This window comes from Muscardinus avellanarius (assembly GCF_963383645.1).
Source record: "Muscardinus avellanarius genome assembly, chromosome: 4".
Classification (NCBI taxonomy): Eukaryota; Metazoa; Chordata; class Mammalia; order Rodentia; family Gliridae; genus Muscardinus; species Muscardinus avellanarius.
This window is the reverse complement of record NC_137789.1, coordinates 146370116-146390230: the sequence shown is the minus strand read 5'-3', so window position 1 is coordinate 146390230 and position 20115 is coordinate 146370116. Positions and strand designations below refer to the sequence as shown.

Here is a 20115-nt window from a genome sequence, read left to right as displayed (position 1 = left end):
ATCTACTTGTCAAAGATAAGAATATTCTGATCAAAGCATTTCATGGAAATTGTATTTTGACCATCGGGAGGAAAGCATACCATATACGACTTAGTGTACCTTATTCGGGACACCTGGCCTGACCCTGAGCACGTTCATTCGTATGTCCTTCTGACAAGCCACAGCAGCCTGGGCAGGACAACACTGCAAAGACAGGCACAATCCTGGAGCCCTAGTGGGTTTTTACACCCTGTGCAGCATGGGGTCCCCATCACCCTCCCCCAAGCACAAGAGAAACAATTAGCCCTGGGCTGTTGGGAAGGTGGCCTGGGTGAGGCTAGTTACTCTGTTGTTTGGGAGGGTCTGCTATGAAGGTGTTTTGCCAGAAACTTTGAGAAAATTCTTCAGACTAGCTAAGAAAAAGAGGATGTTACGATTCCCTGGCGTGAGGTCAGTGATAGCAGAGAATCATGACCGTAACGGCCTGGAGTAGACATGACTGTGTCTTCAAATTGTGTGAAATCCTTTAGTCCGGCCGTCTGCTAGGATAGGTGGAGAAGTTGAGGTCCATGGATGTGCCCAGGGTTACACCGCTAGCTGAAGATAAGGTAGGGTCGGATGCAGGGCTTTTGATCCTGGTATTTTGCTTTCTATTTTGTTTTTCCTCTTTTGCCTCATTGTTTGGTTTAAGACACAGAAACAGATTCTTTTTAAGTGCTTCCAGGCCTCTTAAGCTGTGGAATTTGGAAGCATGTTGCTACTCAATAGCTCCAACCAGAATGCGTATTCTAAGTTTTATTTAAAAAAAATTTTTAAAGCTATGCCTCTATTTTCTGTTTTTATGTGACATATATGTGATACGCGTAAAAATGAAAATTGTTACGTGAAAAAGTAAGATCAAACTCATCCGGGCATGGTGGTCCATGCTTGTAATCCCGGTCCTTGGGAAGTTGAGACAGGAGGATTAGAAGTTTGAGACCAGCCTCAGCAACTTAGCGAGACTCCCAGCAACCTAGTGGGACCCTGTTTTAAAAAACAAAAATTTCTTGAAAGGGCTAGAGGTGTAGCTTGGAGGTAGAGTTGCCTCTAGGTTCAATATCCAATTGTACCAACATACACTTAGAGAGAAATGAATAATACTCAAACTCAAGGCCATTGCATTTTTAGTACTTGATTTAACAATTATTGCCTATGTGCGAATTGCTTTCAGTGGAGAAATTCCATTTTTATGCAGTTGCTTTGGTTGGAACATTTTTATTTTTAAGACATACTTGTCTATTTAGATAAGTACTCAGAGCCATTTATAGAGCAGGTGGGTGTCTATGAGAAAGAGAGCTTTATATATGGATACACGTGTGCAAACTACCCATGCTGAGCAGACACACAAATACTAGAGCAACAGGAATTGTCAGCAAGTTTCTGAAATTTATTGGAGCAGAATTAGAAGACATTTATTATTTGTATTTCTCTAAGAATTATCCTATACTTTAAAACTACTCTGGTATAGCTTCAATTCCTATTTTTAAAAAATCAAGTGACTTTTTAAACTTGGCAAAAAGCTTCCTAAATAGGAGAAAATGACTCTTTTTCAGTATAAAACTCTTCCTTGATAATGTTCACAGAGTCCATGAACTATGTCAAAGAGCCAAGGCCCTCTTTTCCTTTACAACATTTTCTTCAGAAACAAATTGGCTTATGCCTGTAATCCCAGTACATGGGAGGCTGAGACAGGAGGATCACAGGTACAAGGACAGCCTCAGCAAGTAGTGAGACTCTCATCAACCCAGCAAGACCCTATTTCAAAAAATAAAAAAATAAAAGTAGGGCTGAGGGTATAGCTCAGAGGTCATTTGAATGCATCTGGGTTCAATCCCTAGTGCCAAAAAAATAAAAATTAAAAAATGAAGGAGGGAAGGAGGGAGGAAAGAGCTCTTGGCACCGGTTATCTCATATTCTATGGCTGGTGGCCCATCATCACTGAAAATGAGGCGAAGATCGGGTGAGAAGGAGGGGAACAGGGAAGAGCGGTGAGCAGACGGGCCCGGATGCCAGGGAGACTCGTACATGACTCTCTGAGCTTGCCCTAGAGAGGCGGCTTTCCTGTTCCAGCTGCTCGACGGCTGTATGTTCTGACTTATCAAGACCTCCCATCGGAGTCCTCTGCTCCTTTCACCTTGAAATAATTCTCTTCACCTTTGGCTCCATTTTCTTCCTGAGAAACATAGTGCATATGGTATAGGGACATATCATAGGTAACCAACTGGCATCATTATTATCTAACTTAATCCTCTCATGGCCCTAGAGGTTTCACAGATAAAGAAACAAAGGGCCACAGAAGGCAAGTGACATGCCGAGGGGCCACACCATCCCCCGCCCAGGCCATCTGGCTCATGTGCGAGCCCCCTCCCTGACACTTTACCATGTCTCTCTCTGACCTTCAAAGTCAGGATGCTGAGCCCGGGAGCAGCCCCCTGACTACAGATGGTGTGCGTGTCCTGCTCGCAGGCTGTGTACTTTCTTCCTGCCACAGTTGTTTCTAGCAGTTGTATCAAGGTTTGGTGAATGCAGTCCCGCCCCTCGGGAAGTTATTTCTAGAAACAAATGACTTCGATGAAAGGTGGTTGCCCCACGTCAGTGAAATAACTTGCTGCATCCAGTCCAAATGTAATTTCAATTCAGGAAGCCATCAGCACCATCTCAGAAGGAGATAGCAGGGAAAAGACCCCATGGGGGTGCCAGGATCATCAACTGAAGTGTTACCAGCTGATTCATACTTTTAAACAAGTATTATGAACAGAAGACATGAGGCTCTAGCAGAAGACCCAGTGCAACCCTCTAAAGCTTCATTCCACTCCGTTCTTTTTGTACTGACCAGCACTTGAAGCGCTGGCTGCCCCCGGTCCAAGGAGCAGCACCAGGTAAAGGGTGTGTGGAACCGAGTGTGTACGGGATCGGCTTGGTTTCTCATTTCCTCCACGGCTCTGTCTATTTCAGGCACGTAAGCAGGAGTGGGCCGCTGTCTACAATCACCCTTTCCATTTCAAACGCTGTCTGACTAGTGTCTGATTGTGTGTGGGCTGGCGGATTGACATGATGAACACCCACACACAAATTCATCCAAGCCCGTCTCTCGCTCTCCCCTCCTCTGTACGGACCTCTATATATAGCAGCAGCATTATTCTGGCTGCAATTGGGACTCCCACAGGTATCAGAGCAAACGCCCCAGTTGGACCGAATTTAAATCATTTCGGATAAAGAGTCGCATGCATGTGTTCAGAGGAAGACGTTTTCGATTATTTTACTTTTCTGTTTGGTGCAAAAGCTTCTCAGAGTTGCAAGATAATTTTCATTTATCTTTATGTTCTCTCTCAAAACATCATTTGCAGACAGAGTGGGAATCGCCTGCGGAAGCACATTAACCATAGGTGGAGCGGGGAAGCTCTTCCCTGGACCAGATCCCGCCTCTCCTGCTTGCTAGCAGTCTCTTTACCTCTCTGTCTTCCATTTTCCCATCTGTAAAATGGGATGGCAATGGGTGCCTACCTTGTATAAGTAAATATATTAAAATGCTGGTTACTTATAACTCAACACTACTAACAATAGCTTACTAGGCCAGGCACTGACTTTTGAATTTTTATGGAAGACAGTCTCCATCTTTTGAAACTTTTTATCATCTGCTATACTCATGATGATCGTTGCCTTTATCTGCTCACTCGATATTTTCCACCAATATAAAAAGCAACAAAAAGCTGGGCATGGTGGTGCACCCCTGTGATCCCAGTCCTTGGGAGGGTGTGACAGGAGGATTGCAAGTTCGAGGCCAGCCTCAGCAGTGTAGCAAGACCCTCAGCAACCTCATGAGACCCTGTTTCAAAACAAAAAATAAAAAGGGCTGTGGGTGTAGCTCAGAGGTAGAATGCTTCTGGGTTCAATCCTCAGTACCACAAACAAATAAACAACAAACCAACCAACAACAAAGGTAGGAACATATCCATACGCATAGCCCGTGGGTTATTGGAGTTTGATTCATAGCAATGTGTCTTATGGCTAGATTCCCCACAAAACAGACCTGCCCGTCCTCCTTTAGACACATTCTTCCAGAGGGCAAAATGGTAGAGGAGGTTTGGCAGGGCCCTGCCGCAGAGTGTGTGTTCTGGCCAGCTTGTCGGCTGGTTCTAATCCCAGCTCTCCCGCTCACAGGTGTATAGCCTGAAGAACTCAATCTCTCTGTGTCCATTTCTTTCCTACAAATTTGGAAGCAATAGTCAATTCTTTGGGGTTGCTGTGGCGGTTAATATTAGTACACTGCTTCAAAGATCCGTGGGACATTGGACATAGAGCTACATATCAATGGGTTAGCTGTTGTTCCTTCAGGAAGTTATGGAACTGGAATTTGAGCCTAGAGATACCCTTGTTTATAGCAGCAAAATTCACAATAGCCAAATTATGGAACCAACCTAGGTGCCCATCAACAGATGAATGGATTACTCAATTATAGGATATATACAAAATGGAATTCTACTCAAAATCAAGAAGAGAAAAATAATGTCATTTACAGGAAAATGGATGGATCTGGAGAATATCATGCTAAATAAGATTAGTCAGTCACAGAAAGTGAAAGGGTATATGTTTTCTCTCATCTGTGGAAGCTGGGGAATAATTGGGATGCCAGAGGGATAATGGAGGAGAAACTTCAGGGGAGCGAGGGAGATGGTCTAGGGGAAGGGAGTGAGGAAGAGGAGAATCAATGAAGGAAGTACTTCCAGTGACGTTAAATACATATGTGAAAATACCAGTGTCAATCTCAATACCCTATATGTGAAACGGGGAATGGGGAGGGAGCCGGGGAAAGCCCACCTTGCGCCTTGTGTATGTCTGTCTCTACTGCTATGATTTACATTATGATGCAAGGCTATCATGTACCAAGAAAAGTATCTAAAAAAACAATCAGGAAGGAAAGAAAGAGAAGAGCACAGAATACCGGCTAAGAACGTCAGCTCTACATTCTGCAGAGCCCGCATTTGACCTAGCTTTGCCTCTTCCTGGCCATGTAGCCTTGGGCAAGTTACATGAGGTCTCAGAAGCTCAGTGTCCCTCCCCCCGCCCCATCCACAAATTGGAAAATGGCTTCTTCCAAGGGGTGTCCTGAGGATTAAGTGAGGTGCTGTTAGGGAGGACAGGGGATGAGGGAGGGGGCTTGAAGAAGCAGGGCAGGAGGCACCCAGCTGGAGCAAAGGCCATCGCCCTGTGTCCTGAGAAGTAAATATCGAAGGGAGAGCAGGGCGCCTCAAGATCTGTGCAACAAGATCCTGAGGACGGACTTTAACCTAGAAAATGAAAATAATGTTCTAAAAAATTCAAGGCCATGACGGTGATTGTGGAGCACCAAATCAAGTGTTTGGGGCCAAAGATGGGAAGATGGAGATGATCGTGGGTCCAAATACTGGCTCTGAAAAAAGATGGTGAGGGTGAATGAATGTTGAAGATAGAGGACTCCGTCATTCATTCGTTTGACAGGCACTGCGCCGAGCACCTACTGAGTTCCATGCACTGTCCGAGGCACCGGTTAAATTCCCATGGCACAGTGTTCGTTTTGTGTTGCTATGATACGTTCATCACAACTAAGAAACCCTGGGGCACCTACGTCAGTACCTAATGGATTGCATTTTTGTTGTCTACACGTAGGGCCTCCTCAACTTCCAAGATAACAAACACATTGAATGTAAGGACCCAGCGTCTTTCTTATGTAAGGCCTACCCCATAAAGTCCTAGATAGCTGAACTCAAGTCCTGGAAGCTGAACTGGAGCCTCTCCTGAAATTGATTCCCGTCTTCTCCTTTTAAGTAGTTGGTGTTAAGTGTTCATTGTAAATCACTATGAATAGTACAGGAAGCTATAAAGCAGGAGACAAGAAGCGCCCGAGGTCGTGTCGCTAGGTGTGCGCCTGCGTGAGCATTTTGGTGAACATTCTTCTGGATCTTTCCACAGTGCTGTCAGGTCACTTGGATACAGTTGTAAGCCTGTGGACCATTTTACAAATTTTACATACATTCTTCCCGTAGCATTTTGTTCACGTGTCTTCTCTTCAAAAATCATTTCTTTTGAGAGTCACACAAAAGTCTGAAGGCCTTGAATATGCTTTTTCTCTTTGGCCAAGGGGGAGGGGAGGCGGCCTGCGTCTGGGGCTAAGCTGTATAAGGTGTTTCTATTATGGCAGTGACTATCATACACTCTCCTTAGTTCTTGGTCTAAAAACTAAGAATGATCTCTTCCACCAGGCTGTGAGCAATGGAATAGCAAGGCGTGTGTGTGTGTGTGTGTGTGTGTGTGTGTGTGTATAGCACTGTGCACACAAATGTTTATTTTGTGAGTAAATTGATACCATCCCTAGAGAGAGGGCCTAAGTCTGTTATAGTTAGAAATAAAATATCACCTAAAGAGCTCATTTGTTAATGTCTACAGCTGATGTAATTGTGTCTTGAGGGCTGTAATTCCAGAACTAGATAAACCCATTTTGATGGATAATGGGTTTACCTGGGTGGTACCCAGTAGGCCTGTAGGTTGTGGCTGGATGAGGTGGTCCCTGGGAGTGCAGCCTTGTAGGTTATAAATGGCTTCTCCCCCAGCTCACTCTCTTGCTTCCGGCCTCCATGATGTAAGCACAGCCCCTGTACTTTTCCTTTCTCTCCTTCCTGCCGCCATGCCCTGAAATCTGCCGTCCCCAGCCTCGCATGGATGAACCCGAAGCCCTAAGAAAATAAGTCTTCTTTCCTCTGAGCTACATGGCTGGGACTTTAGGTTATGGCTGTAGGAATGCTGACCAGAACAAAATCTTGACTCCCAGGTCCCTGACTGCTGCCTGGAGAGAAAAGCCTTTTATGGCTTGGCACAGTTACACAGGTACAGTTTGGGTACATGACAAATTCACTTTTACTGTCTCATCTCACAAATATTTTCCCTTAATAAAAGGAGAGATTGTGCCAGGCGTGGCGGCTCACGCTTGTAATCCCAGCATTCGGGAGGCTGAGACCTGGAGGATCACGGTTCGCGGACAGCCTCAGCTACTTAGTGAGGCCCTCTGCAACTCAGTGAGACCCAGTTTCAAAATAAAGAATAATAAATAGGGCAGGGGGTGTAGCTCGGAGGTCAAATGCCCCTGGGTTCAATCCCCAGACCTGCAAAAAAAAAAAAAAAAAAGGAGAGATTGTTATTGATTGCTTCAGATCAATTTGTTAATGACAGAATCACACTTTTTTAAGAAAAAATGGAGCTATCAGAGAATGTGTCTTGCCCACTTTGAGTGTGATGCTAAGAGTGAAGCCTCGGGCTCTCTGGACATTTAGGGTGAAGGGACAGAGGTCTCAGTGGTCTGGCGGTTTTAACATAGCTCTCCTTTGTAGGGGGAGAGGCTTTGGGAGAACTTGAAATTAGTGTAATAGCCAAAGATTCCTGTGGAGAGATGAGGTATGTTGTAAAGGGGAAGCTGAATATTCAGATTTTTCAGGCTGAAACCTATAACAGTCATGCATCAAACAGGGTGATGTGTCTTTTCACGTAAATTGAGTCTGAGTTACCTCTTTGCAAGAACGGAAGAAAAGTTTCTGCTTGTCCGGTGGCACCGAGGGAGGGGTTAAAAAGTGCTTTCTGCAGAGAGAAAGTTAATGGCATTTTGCTGTTTGCTGTTTTCATTTCAGTCGAAACACATCTTATGTAATGAGACCCACAGCTTCTAACTTATCAATAAGTCTGCAATCTTAATGGTTGGAGTAACAGTCATTTTCCTGTTTAATTTTAATGTTTAAATAGCAGCAAAAACTTAGCCCTTTCCAAATGACTGCTATATATACCTATAGTTTTATATTCCTGCAGATTTCCCTTGGAATGATATTTGAAAAATTGCCATTAGTAATTTTTCCTAGGCAAGGAGAGAGAAAAATGAATAGCTCAGGACAGAGAAGGAAGGAAAATGTTTTTATCTACTTAAATTCAAATTGTATTAAAATAATTTTATTAAGTAAAATGAGGTCTGCTCTTGCTATGACCTTTAACTGTGTGTCTTAAGTAACAGGTCACATGAGAAATGCCTGGAACTTACTTTTTACTTTCTTTTTCTCTTCCTGTTTTTGGAATAAAGGAACTCATGTTTGCTCATGAGTCCCACATCTGAGAAGCTGACGTAAGAACTCAAGTATGATCTCCTCTTTGGCAAGCACCCATGTACGCTGGGTGACCACAGCCAGTTAAAGATTTATCAGGAAGCCTTTCACCAAGTTAAAGTTTACAACTAAAGTAGGGAAAGCAGTTCAAGAGGAACCCTTCTGGATATATATATATATATATATATATATATATATATATATTTGAGAAAAATTAGTGGAGTGTGACAATAATCATTTCCAAATGACCATTTCAGTGGCCTTTGGTGCATTCACAATGTTGTGCAATTACCACCTCTGTCTAGTTTCAAAACATTCTCAGCACCCTAAAAGAAAATGCTGTGCCAGTTAGGAGTTATTCCCCCATTTCACTCTCCTCCCAGCCTCACCCACCCTGGAAACTCCCAGCCTGCTTTTTATCTGCATGGAGTTACATATTCTGAAGAAAGAAAAACAGACAGACAGACAGACACACACACACACACACACACACACACACACATACACACATACACACACACACTGAGGATCGAACACAGGACCATTCTACCTCTCTGAGCTCCACCCCCAGCCCTTTTTATTTTTTATTTTGCAGCAGGATCTTGTTAAGTTGCTGAGGCTGGCCTCAAACCTGTGATACACCTGTTTAAGCCTCCCAAGGACTGAGATTAGAGGCATGTGCCACCGTGTCTGGCTGGATATTTTATATAAATGAAATCATGTAGCCTTTTGTGTCTGGCTTCTTTATTTGGTATGTTTTCAGGGTCCAGCCAGGTTATGGCATTTGTCCGTTCTTTATTTCCTCCCATGGCTGAATAATGCCCCACCATATGGCTCTCTTGCATTCTGTGAATCCACTCGCCTGCGAATGGGCGTGCAGGCCATTTCCAGCTTTATACAAATGTTTGTCTGAATATTTGCGTTTTTGAGTCTCAGTGCAATTGGAAAAGAAGTTTTCTAAGAACCATCCCAAATCTTGAGAGCAGTGGCTGCCAATTTTCCAAAGCTTTCCCAGAAACGCTCGTCTTCCTGTGTTCATAGTGTAGCAGGCCACAGCAGGTACCACCACAGGGCGTGAGGTGATTGCGGGTAACAGGCAGCACCTGGGGTCCCTTTCTTTCCCCCTCTCTTGCCTGCTCCCTCCTCCCCCTTTTCCGGTCCTCCCCTTTTTTTACTCCTTTCCATCCTCTATTGCAGCCTTGAAAAGATGACTTTATGGCCATTTCTCAGCCTGTTGAAATAAATTTGCCCCCAAATTTTCCTCTAGAAAAAAATTATATCAATAGTGCTAGGGACTCAGGCTTGGACCTTCAGCCACCTTAGCTCTGTCTTCCTGTAAGAAAAAAAAAAAAAAAACATTATAACTGTCTTTTTAGGAGTGGCTCAGGGATCAAATAATGTTTGTAAGGCATGTCTGGATTATATGTGGTAGCACAAAGAGTTTCCCCAGGCCCTGCAGTAGTGACAGAGCCTGTGTTAGGTGTGTGACCACTGGCGCTGTCCTGGGGGGCACTCCATGGTGGGCCCACCCTGTGCACTGAACCCAGGGCCTGAGCTTTCCACCTACGCGGTGTGGAAGTCAGTATCCTCTGGGTTGCCAAGGGACCGCAGGCTTTCCCAAGAGCATCCCATGGGGGGGCGTGGCTTTGTTTTGTAGCCTCCCACCTCCCTCTCGCTATACAGGTAGCACTTCCAGGCACGAGGGAATCCTACTTCCTTCTTTTTTTTTTTAACAATTTTTTATTGAACATAAGTAGTATACATTTATACTATATTTGGTGCCCTCTCCCCCCCTCCCCCTTCCCCCCCCCACCAATGGTTGTCCAGGTTAACCATGTCTTATTCATAATTTTACACATGTTCAGGTGTAGACCCTCATTAATTCAGATCGGTCTTTCTCCTCTCCTATCTTTCCATTAAAACTTAGCTAGTATTTCCCCTCTAATATCTGGGGTCCTACTGGTATCCTTTGTGTTTTCTAGTTTGGGCATATTAGAGGAAACATGTGTATCTTCTCCTTCTGTGATTGGCTGACCTCACTTAATATGATGTTCTCCAGGGCTTTCCATCTTCTTGCAAATGATGTAATTTTGTTCTTCTTTATGGCTGAATAGAATTCCATTGTGTGTATTTCCCACAGTTTTGCTATCCATTCATCTGTTGATGGTGATCTGGGTTGGTTCCATATTTTGGCTATTACAAATTGTGCTGCTATGAACATAGGTATGTATATGTTGTTGTATTTCTCTGAATTCAACCCCTTTGGAAAGATACCCAGGAGTGGTATAGCTGGATCATATGGTAGATCTATTCCCAACTTTCTCAGGAATCTCCACACAGATCTCCATAGTGGCTGAACTAGTTTGCACTCCCACCAACAGTGTAAAAGAGTTCCTCTTTCCCCACATCCTCGCCAGCATTTGTTGTTGTTTGATTTCTTTATGCTTGCTACTCTGACTGGGGTTAGATGGAATCTCAGTGTAGTTTTGATTTGCATCTCCCTGATGGCCAGTGATGAAGAACATCTTTTCATGTATCTATTGGCCCTTTGTATCAAGGGCTAATCCTACTTCCTTCTGATGTTGTTGGTATCATCCCAAAGGGTGTGGAGCAACCCCATGGGCCAGGCAGTCAGCCTGTCCTCTATCACCAGCCAGCTATTTGAGGTTGTTACCTGTTATTTTATTTTGTTTTGGTTCTGAACTTGGGCTTGAACCCAAGGGCATTGGGTTCATCCTGCTGAGCTTATACCCCTAGTTTTTAGTTTTTATTTTAATTTTGAAACAAATCTCAGTAAGTTGCTGAGGGTCTCACTAAATTGCTGAGGCTGGCCTCAAACTTGCAATCCTCCTGTCTCAGCCCCAAGTACTGGGATTACAGGTGTGGGCCACCACACCTGGCACTACTTGGGTATTTTGAAGTTGTAAGTGTACTTATTAGAATGATGATTTATTCCATACACATGGCTCCTCCTTTCAGTTTTCTGAAAATATACATGTGAAAGGGCATACACACACACACACACACACACACACACACACACACACACATAGTTCCCTTGGACAGGACCTTAAACCTAAATATTGGAGCAAGTAACAAAATAGTATTAACTTTCATGCAAATATACATATTTTTAAATTTCCTATCAAAACAAGACTCTAATGCATTTCCAATAAATATAGGCATGTCATTTTTTATTTATTGTCTAGAGGAATGGAAGAGTGGCTATTTAAGAGATTCATATGTAAGGTAATGGGCACTGTCTTTAAGCAGATGTTAAATTTAGCTCCTAACGGTTTTCGACATCCTTTTCAAAGTACATATTTTATTTATAAATGTAAGTAAATGTATACTGTCAAATATCTAGCATTTACTGTGTAGAACACATAGAAGACTTTTATATCATTCACTCTGGGCCAAGCCGGCCACGAGAAATCCTCAAATCAGTTAACAGGTCCAGTCCTGAGGGCAGGGGCAGGTGTGGGGCCAATCGGAGCCATCCTCTAGAGGTGACAGGCGTGGGGCCAATCGGAGCCATCCTCTAGAGGTGACAGGCGTGGGGGCCAATCGGAGCTGTCCTCTAGAGGTGACAGGCGTGGGGGCCAATCGGAGCCATCCTCTAGAGGTGACAGGCGTGGGGCCAATCGGAGCCATCCTCTAGAGGTGACAGGCGTGGGGGCCAATCGGAGCCGTCCTCCAGAGGTGACAGACGTGGGGGCCAATCGGAGCCGTCCTCCAGAGGTGGCCAGCAGGAAGTCTTCTTCTCAGCTTTGGTGCTGTGGGGCCTAAGTCTGGGCAAGATGAAGTCCACAATAGATTTGTTTCTTTGATGATCATCGTCATGCCTAGCACCGTTAGCCATGGATCCTGCCCACTCAATTATTAAGGATTTAACTGTAAGGGGGAAACTACTGGTCCTGAATATAGGAAAGAAACACACCCAACACTAGTGCAAAGAGTGAGCTTTTTGACCTTGACCGTCCATGATACTCCTTAAGGGATTAGACTTGGAAGTTTGAAAAATAAATAGACTAAACTCCGGAAACCTATGATCAAGGTAACCACTCTTCTAGAAGCATATCCGATGTGGAAGAAAGAGAGGACATATCGTCAAATATTAGATTTTATTAGAGGGCGTAGGGGGTGGAGGCTGAGGATTTGTTGCTGTTACGGCCCACAAAAAAATGTTGGTGGTGCGGTGTTGTCTTCCAAAGACAACAAGAAGCTTCACTTAAATAGCACGTGCGCGGCAGCTCCGACTCGCGGCTTCCGTCACGTCCACCAAGACAGCAACGCGAGCGGCTGACCTCAGCAAGGACACGGGTGATCACCGATAGTCTCCTTCCAGGATCCATACTCAGGAACCACTCAGACCTCTCAGAATCGCCCCAGGTCATTTGCAGTGTCGGAGATGTAAGTTGTTTATAGCATCAAGACCCCCTTTCTGCACAGGGGGCATCCATGGCACCTACTGAGAGTTTAGACTCCCCCTCCACCCAGTGTCTGTCTTCTGGTATCATGGTGAATTTTTAGGCTGATGCCTATCTAGAATTCAGAAGCTAATTTTTTTAAATGATTCCTGGAAAGTGCTTAGCATAACAGCTTCATCTTTTGGCTTGGACTCTAGCCTTTCTCTTTCCTTTGGTCTAGGACCACACACATGATTAACATGCACTGTCAGCCCCAAACGACACCCCAGCCTAACACTGCTCTTTCTTATGTTGTTCTCATACATGTGGCATCTGCCATGACATACTAAAAGGGAAAATTGTAGACTCATTTCAGTGGCTTGTTTTAAACGAAAAACATGAACATTGTGACTAGTCAATATTGTCAGTTCCTGGGTATGTCTAATATGAGACCTCGCAACATTCAACAACCCAAATGGGGCTGAAGGTCAACAGTTAACAACAACTACTGGCTAGACTGACGTTCTTATTTTGTTGCTGTTGTTATTATTTGTTTATGGTACTGGAGCTTAAACCCAGAGTCATTCTACCTCTGAATCTTACCCCCAGCCCTATTTTATTTTGTTTTTGTGGTACTGGGGATGGAAGCTAGGGGAATTCTACCTCCAAGCCCTATTTATTTATTTAATTATTTATTTGGTGGTACTGGGGTTCCTGGAAGCCCTTCTATCTGTGGGCTAAACTCTCAGACCTATTTTATATTTTATTTGGAAACAGGGTCTCTTAAGCCAGCGAGGCTGGCTTTGAACCTGCGCGATCCTCCTGTCTCTGCCTCCCAAGCATGGGGATTACCAGCGTGCGCCACCACGCCCGGCTCTATTCTTTTATTTTTGAAACAGAGTCTCACTAAGTTGCAAAGGGCCTCACTAAGTAGCTGAGGTTGTGCTCAAACTATGATCCTCCTATCTCAGCCTCCCAAATGCTGGGATTACAAGTGTGAGCCACTATGCCCAGCTTCTTATTTTATTTTTTATTTTGAAACAAGGTCTCACTAAATTGTTGAGGTCCTAGCTCAGTCCCTGAGGCTGGCCTAAAAACTGTAATCCTCCTGTCTCAGCCTCCCAAGTACTGGGATTACAGGCTTCCACTACCACACTTGTTTTAGACCAACATTCTTATTGCTAATAATTATGTGGCCTTTTTGGCCAAGGAAAGTATTTTGAATACTGACCCAATTCCTCTATACCTTAAAGATGTTGAAACTGTAGACCAACTCTTATTTAAAAAGAATCATACAGAAAACCCAGATATTTCAACCCATGTGTCACAAACTCAAGGGCCTGTGAAGGTGAGGTTGATATCCTAGGTGCATGTATTTGGTTCAAGCTTAAGAGCAGATGGCAGCTGACACCGAGACCCTCTGGAGGGTGGGGAGGGACCCTAGCAAAGGAGGACTACCTGTGTTGTATAAGGTGCAGCCACGGCGTGTGTCCTAACAGTTATTCCCCTGAAGCAGTCTGTGTGATAGGGGCTGATGGAACATGTGTTGAGGGCTTGTGGGGAAGGCAGCTTGTCAACCCACAGCCTCTGTCCATGTTCAGGTCTCTTCCCTGTGTTACCCCTCTCTCTTTGGGACAGAGCAAGTATTTGTTGACATTGTCCCTTCACCATTTTCTCTCACAAGCTTAGAGGATCCATGTTCTATAGGAACGTTTGAGTGACAAGATAAGATGTCACAAAATTTAAGACCTTAAGTTAGCCCAAACCTAGAACTGAGATTGAATCTTTACCAGGGATACAAAGCCTCTAGTTAGCAGTCTATTAAAAGGCTGTTTTATAAGGTCTCTAGCATCTTATTCTACTTACTATTAATAGCAACCCAAGTCTGAAATAATTTGTTTCTGTTTAATTTTCACTCATGTATAACCATGAGTTTATATGCTAATTTTATTTAGGACTTTTCTTCATTAATTTATTAAAGAAAAAGATTCCTAGCAAAGCTCATTTTTTCTAGAAGATCTCTGTGCCACAGTTTACTGAAAGTTGATTTTTAAAAGTTGTTAGCTTAAAAAAGTTTATAGTAAGGAAAGGGTATGCTCTGAACTGCCTCACAAGCCATGCTGGATATCTTATACCATCTCAGTAAGCATCAGTTAGATAAGGAGAGTTTCTATTGAGACTTTACTTGTGGTGCTGGGGATTGAACCCAGGGCCTCACACATGCTAAGCTTATGTTTTACCACTGAGCTACATCCCCAACCCCTAGCCTTTTTTTTTTTTAATAGACATTATTTTCATGGTAATTCTCCATGTTTAGTCTTTACCTTTGAGTGAACACTCTATGCTCTGGTTCCAAAGCGGCTGTGTTCTCTCATATGCAGCAGAAAGAGCCAATGACCAGAAAACTAACCCAATGACTGGAGGTTTAAACTCAGGGCGGTCCAGGGAGCTGTAGGGTCTGACTTCACTTGCATTCGCAAGCTGACAACTTGGGCTCTGCAGTTAATCTAAGGCTCTGTTTGGCTGTGGGCATTGGGCAAAGCCTGGCCCCGTTCTCAGCCTTAGTTTCCAATGTATGAAGCGAAGCATTTGTATCAGGTGGTCTACAAAGTCTCTCTGGCTCTCAAATGCTCTGTGTTCTATAAGATACAGGTGATCCCTCTTCTCCTGGGTTGTGGGAGCCGTAGAGCAGACTGAGATAATAAGAGCTTTCAAAAGTCCAAAGCTGCGTAACACAGAATGTTAGTACTTTGATGACAATTATGAACCTCATGAGAAACCAAAATCCTTCCCCAAAGGCTGACAGTGGGCCTTTTTATCTTAATAAGATTCATTAAGTGTAAGTTGGATTGGAAGCATCCCTAGGGCCCGTGCTTCCTCTGTCTAATAGACATAGTAATGGAGTGGAAGACTGAGGCTGTCCCCTTTTTACAGGATTCCCTGACCCCTTTCACAGCAGAAGGGAGAGAAACCCACACCCGACTATGTGAATAGCTCCCTCTTGACTCTATCCCTCTCAGATTTCTGCTTTGGAGGTAGGCAAGTCATATGGGGTACTCTCTACTATCTGATGTTTCCTGCAAGGACATTCCTAGCACTCATTTCTCCTTGAGCTGGGGATCAAACCCAGGGCCTCACGCAGGCTAGATGGGTGCTCTACATAACACCATACCCCAAGCCCCTAACACCCATCTGGCACATGGATTACACATCATAAATGTCCAGCTCTTGACGCCTTAGCCAAAAATTCTGGGACACTAGAAAGAGGCCCTTTCAGTATTGTGAGAGCTTTGATCCCAGATGGGTGATGCTCTAAAGAGCACGTTACCACCTTCATGCATGATTCTGGGCATGTCCAAAGCCTGCAGGAATAGACGGTTAGGGGGAGTGGGAACTTAGCCACCACACAGCTGTCTTTCCTCTATCTCTAGTCCTCAGCCCTGCTTCCCAGCGAGGCATCTTTTCAGAGAAAGATACCCTTTTGGCCCTTACCTTCCCCAATGGACAATTCTAGGGAGGCAGAAGAAGTCATCCCTCAAGGAAATCGTGGGTCTCCAGGGTGACAGAACAATAAACGCTGCCCCGGTGATGATGTCCCTCTCACTTTGGGAACACCAGTCTCCTTTCCAAGAGCCACCGGCCTCTTCGACTTAAGTACATCTGAAGTCCAGGTGCCCAAGGCCTCTCTGCCACAAAGATTTAGATGGATTAAGGGAGACAGGCAGGATCCCTGTTGTTAAAGATATTTATTGCCTTTGGACAAAACGATGTAAAGATGGAATCAGGTGTGTACTTAGATGTCAGTTTAGCTCGGATGTGAGTGGCCAAATCCCTGCTCTGCTCAGGCGCCAAGAACAAAGGGTTCTGGGCGATGCATCGAAGTCTAGAGTTTTCCTTCTATTTTTCCCGCTTGGTCATTGTTTTTCCCCAGCAGAAAGCTGGAAAGTTGCGAGTGGGTTTTATTTCCTTGATGCTACTCCACGTTCACCTATTCCTGACTTCCACGGTAATTCCAGTGCCAATCACCAGCTTTCTATATTTATCAGCAGCTGCTTCAGTGATGTGGAAACAATTTTCTCAACAGCTCAAAAACAAGAAGCTAGGGAGTAGGACATTTTGTTCTTTAGAAAGGAGCCTGGTGAAGCGAGCACGGAAGTCGGGCTCCATCCAACATGAGTCTTTTGTCTCTGTATCTTCTGTGCTTTCCCAGCATGGCATCAACTCAAGTAAAGGCCGTGGCTCTGTCCAGAGAAGAATGAGCAGCCTTCATTGAAAATATCAGGATACTTGGGACCGGCTGATGTGGGATGGGGGCGTTCATCTAAGAGGCTGTCTTTGCCTTTATCTTAAAGTTTAGAACCAAGGGAGTGTAGGCCCAGCCCCTATTCCCAGCCCCACTTTGCTAGCTGGCCGGCTGGCTTTAAGCCTACAGCACTGGATGAATCTTTCTCTAAAATATATTACTAAAACGCCTGCCCTCTATGAAGCACTGGGCAGGGCACAGAGGATCTGAGTGGCACAGACACCCCCTGTGAGGGAAGAGGGCGTCCAGTCTGCAAGGCCTGTCAACCAGAATGATCGTGAAGATTAAGTGGCCCCAGGTTTGCAGGGTCCTGCTTGCTTCCTCAGAAAGCCCCCAGTGCAGAGATCACAGTGGTCGGGTCGTTAGGGTTCTAAAAATTGTGTCTTTGCTTCTTTTGTAGTTCTGGGATGGCAGGGCATGAATGTGCTTGTAAAGGGGACAAGAATTAGAGCCAAGACACCAGGTTCATGGTCTTAGCTCCGCCCCTAAGCAAGGTGGGGTGCTATTGAGAGCGGTCACGGGTAGGGCGCTAAGCCTTGTGTGACACAAAGCTGCCATGCACTCTCTCTTCTTTGTGGTAGCACCCTAGCAAGTGGCTGTTACTGTCAGCGTTTCACAGATGACAAAATAATGGTTCATAGAGAGTGGATAGCCCAAGTCTTCCCTCCCCAAAGGCCATTCCCTAATTTCCCCAACACCCACTCCCCAGCCCTCCTTGCTCAGGGGGCAGACGCCTCCAGCAGCTCCACCCATCTTCCCGAGTCCTGCAGTCTACATTTGTAAAAGTGAAAAGTCATTTCCAAAGTACTTCTGTCTTAAAAATGGTTACAAGGTGTCTCCCTTAATATTTAAATCTTGTCTGCCACCTAGTGGGAATTATGTAATGAGAAATGCAAAGAAAAAACCCCTAAAACTACTCTCAAAATAGTTTGATTTAAAAAATATGAATTTATCTGATGTCCAAATGTTGCTCTTCTTAGCCTTTAAAAATTATATTTTAAAACAGAATCATGACCTTCCATATTTCTTTATAGTAAATGGCCAGATATGTTTACAATATTTTTCATGAGATGTGGGGATACATATAAACCTTAAAAAATGCTTTGTACTTTCTGATCATCTAATACCTACTCAGTTTATAATGGGCTATAGTTAAAAGAAATTATGATCTGTAATATTCATAACTTACATTTTAACTTTATACTTATTTGCTCATTTTACACTGTCATGGTTAAAAATTCAAATACAAAAGATGTGAAATAAAAAGAAAAGCTGGGCATGGTGGTTCACGCTTGTCATCCCAGTACTTGGAAACATGAGACAGAAGGATCACAGGTTCACAGCCAGCCTCAACTACTTAGTGAGGCCTTCTGCAACTTAGTGAGACCCTGTTTCAAACCAGAGAATTAAAAATATGGCTGGGGGTATAGCTTGGAGGTAGAATGCTCTTGGGTTCAATCCCCAGTACTGCTTTTAAAAAAATAAAGGGGAATATTTTCAAAGAATTTCTTATATTTTTGCCCATGAATGTTGTATTCTAGGAGAACAGGTACCCTTTTTCTTAACTACTTTTTTTTTTTTTTTTTTTTTTTGGTGGTACTGGGGATGGAACCCTTCTACCTCCGGGCTATACTCCTAGCCCTATTTTGTATTTTATTTGGAAACAGGGTCTCTTAAGCCAGCGTGGCTGGCTTCAAACCTGCGCGATCCTCCTGTCTCCACCTCCCAAGTACAGGGATTACAAGCGTGCACCACCACGCCTGGCTTTTTACTACTTTTGATGCATACACTCAGACCACAAGCTTTATTCTACTTGCTTTTTTCACTTGGTTTATTTTAGACACCTTTCCATGTTTGTATACAAACTTACCTCATTTTAACGATACGTACTATTCTGTAATTGCTGCTACAATATTAATTTATCTAATCCCTCATCAATGTCCCTGTAGACTATTTTCAATTTTTGTTACATAATTACACATACATACACACACATTCTCCCATGCACGTGTGTATACACACACACACACACACACACCACTGTGCCAATATATTTGTAAAATAAAATACTGGAGACTAAATTTCTAGGTCTAAAGATATGTTACCCACTGAGAAAAATCACCAGAAACATACCTGTAGCAAGAAACAAAAAAGTCAAGTTTAATGAACTAGCCACAGCAGAGGAAAACCGGAGGAACTGTGAGCCCTGGGCGGAGGAGAGTTTCAGTTCATCCTGGGCACCTTCCGGGGTTCCGGGAGCAGGGACAGGGCGGGGCTAGGGTTGTCAAGAAGCAGGAACAGGCTGCTGGGTCAGCTAAGTTCCTCCAGGAAGAGGATCAAAATGTCGCTGGTGAGAGAGATGCACTCCCAGGCGTGGTCAGAAGAGGGAAGTGTTTAGTCACTTTGTGGACCGAGGGGCCTTGTCTCTGGTTCCTAACGTGGCTGCTGAGCGCCTGGCCTGCATGTGCTTTATTCTGTGGGTGTTGTGTATATAGTTGGGGACATTGTGACTGACCTGTGAGCTGTGCTTGCTCTCAATTTTCAGGTTCATGGATTTTCTTTTTCGGGTCTCTTGATGGAACCCAAGGGGATTCGACCTCTGAGCTACACCCCCTGCCTTTTTTTAAAATTATTATTCTTTTTTGGTGGTACTGGGGATGGAACCCTTCTACCTCCAGGCTACACTCCCAGACCTATTTTATATTTTATTTGGAAATAGGATCTCTTAAACCAGCAAGGCTGGCTTCGAGCCTGAGCAATCCTCCTGTTTCCACCTCCCAAGCACGGGGATTACAAGCCTGAGCCACCACGCCTGGCTTTTATTCTTTATTTTGAAACTGGGTCTCACTGAGTTGCAAAGGGTCTCACTAAGTAGCCGAGGCTGTCTGCGAACTGTGAACCGCGATCCTCTGGTCTCAGCCTCCCGAATGCTGGGATTACAAGCGTGCACCACCACACCCGGCTCAGGTTTGTGGATTTTGAACATTTGTAGATGTTGAACAACTTGCACCCTTTTACATCCCTCTGGGCTTTTTTAAACACTCAACCTGCCTAATACAATGAAGCATTTAATAACCAGAGTAATAATGGCAATTCTAAAAACAGCAGATGTTTATAGGGCCATTTGCAATGTGGCAACCACTCTGCTACACCCATAATTTCTTTGAGTCCTCTTAAGATGCTTGAGAAGGTGCCAGTAGGGTCTCTCCCTATGAGGAAACCAAGGCTTAGGAAGGGCAAGCAGCTTTCCTGAATCACACATAGTTAG

At 44.2% G+C, this 20115-nt stretch overlaps 1 protein-coding gene across 8 annotated transcripts in view; it reads left to right on the top strand.

Moving 5' to 3' along the window:
• The window catches only part of ABLIM1 (actin binding LIM protein 1), a gene marked incomplete at both ends in the record, with an annotated part of 233804 nt that overhangs the window by 108252 nt on the left and 105437 nt on the right, over window positions 1-20115 (top strand). The window lies entirely within an intron of this gene.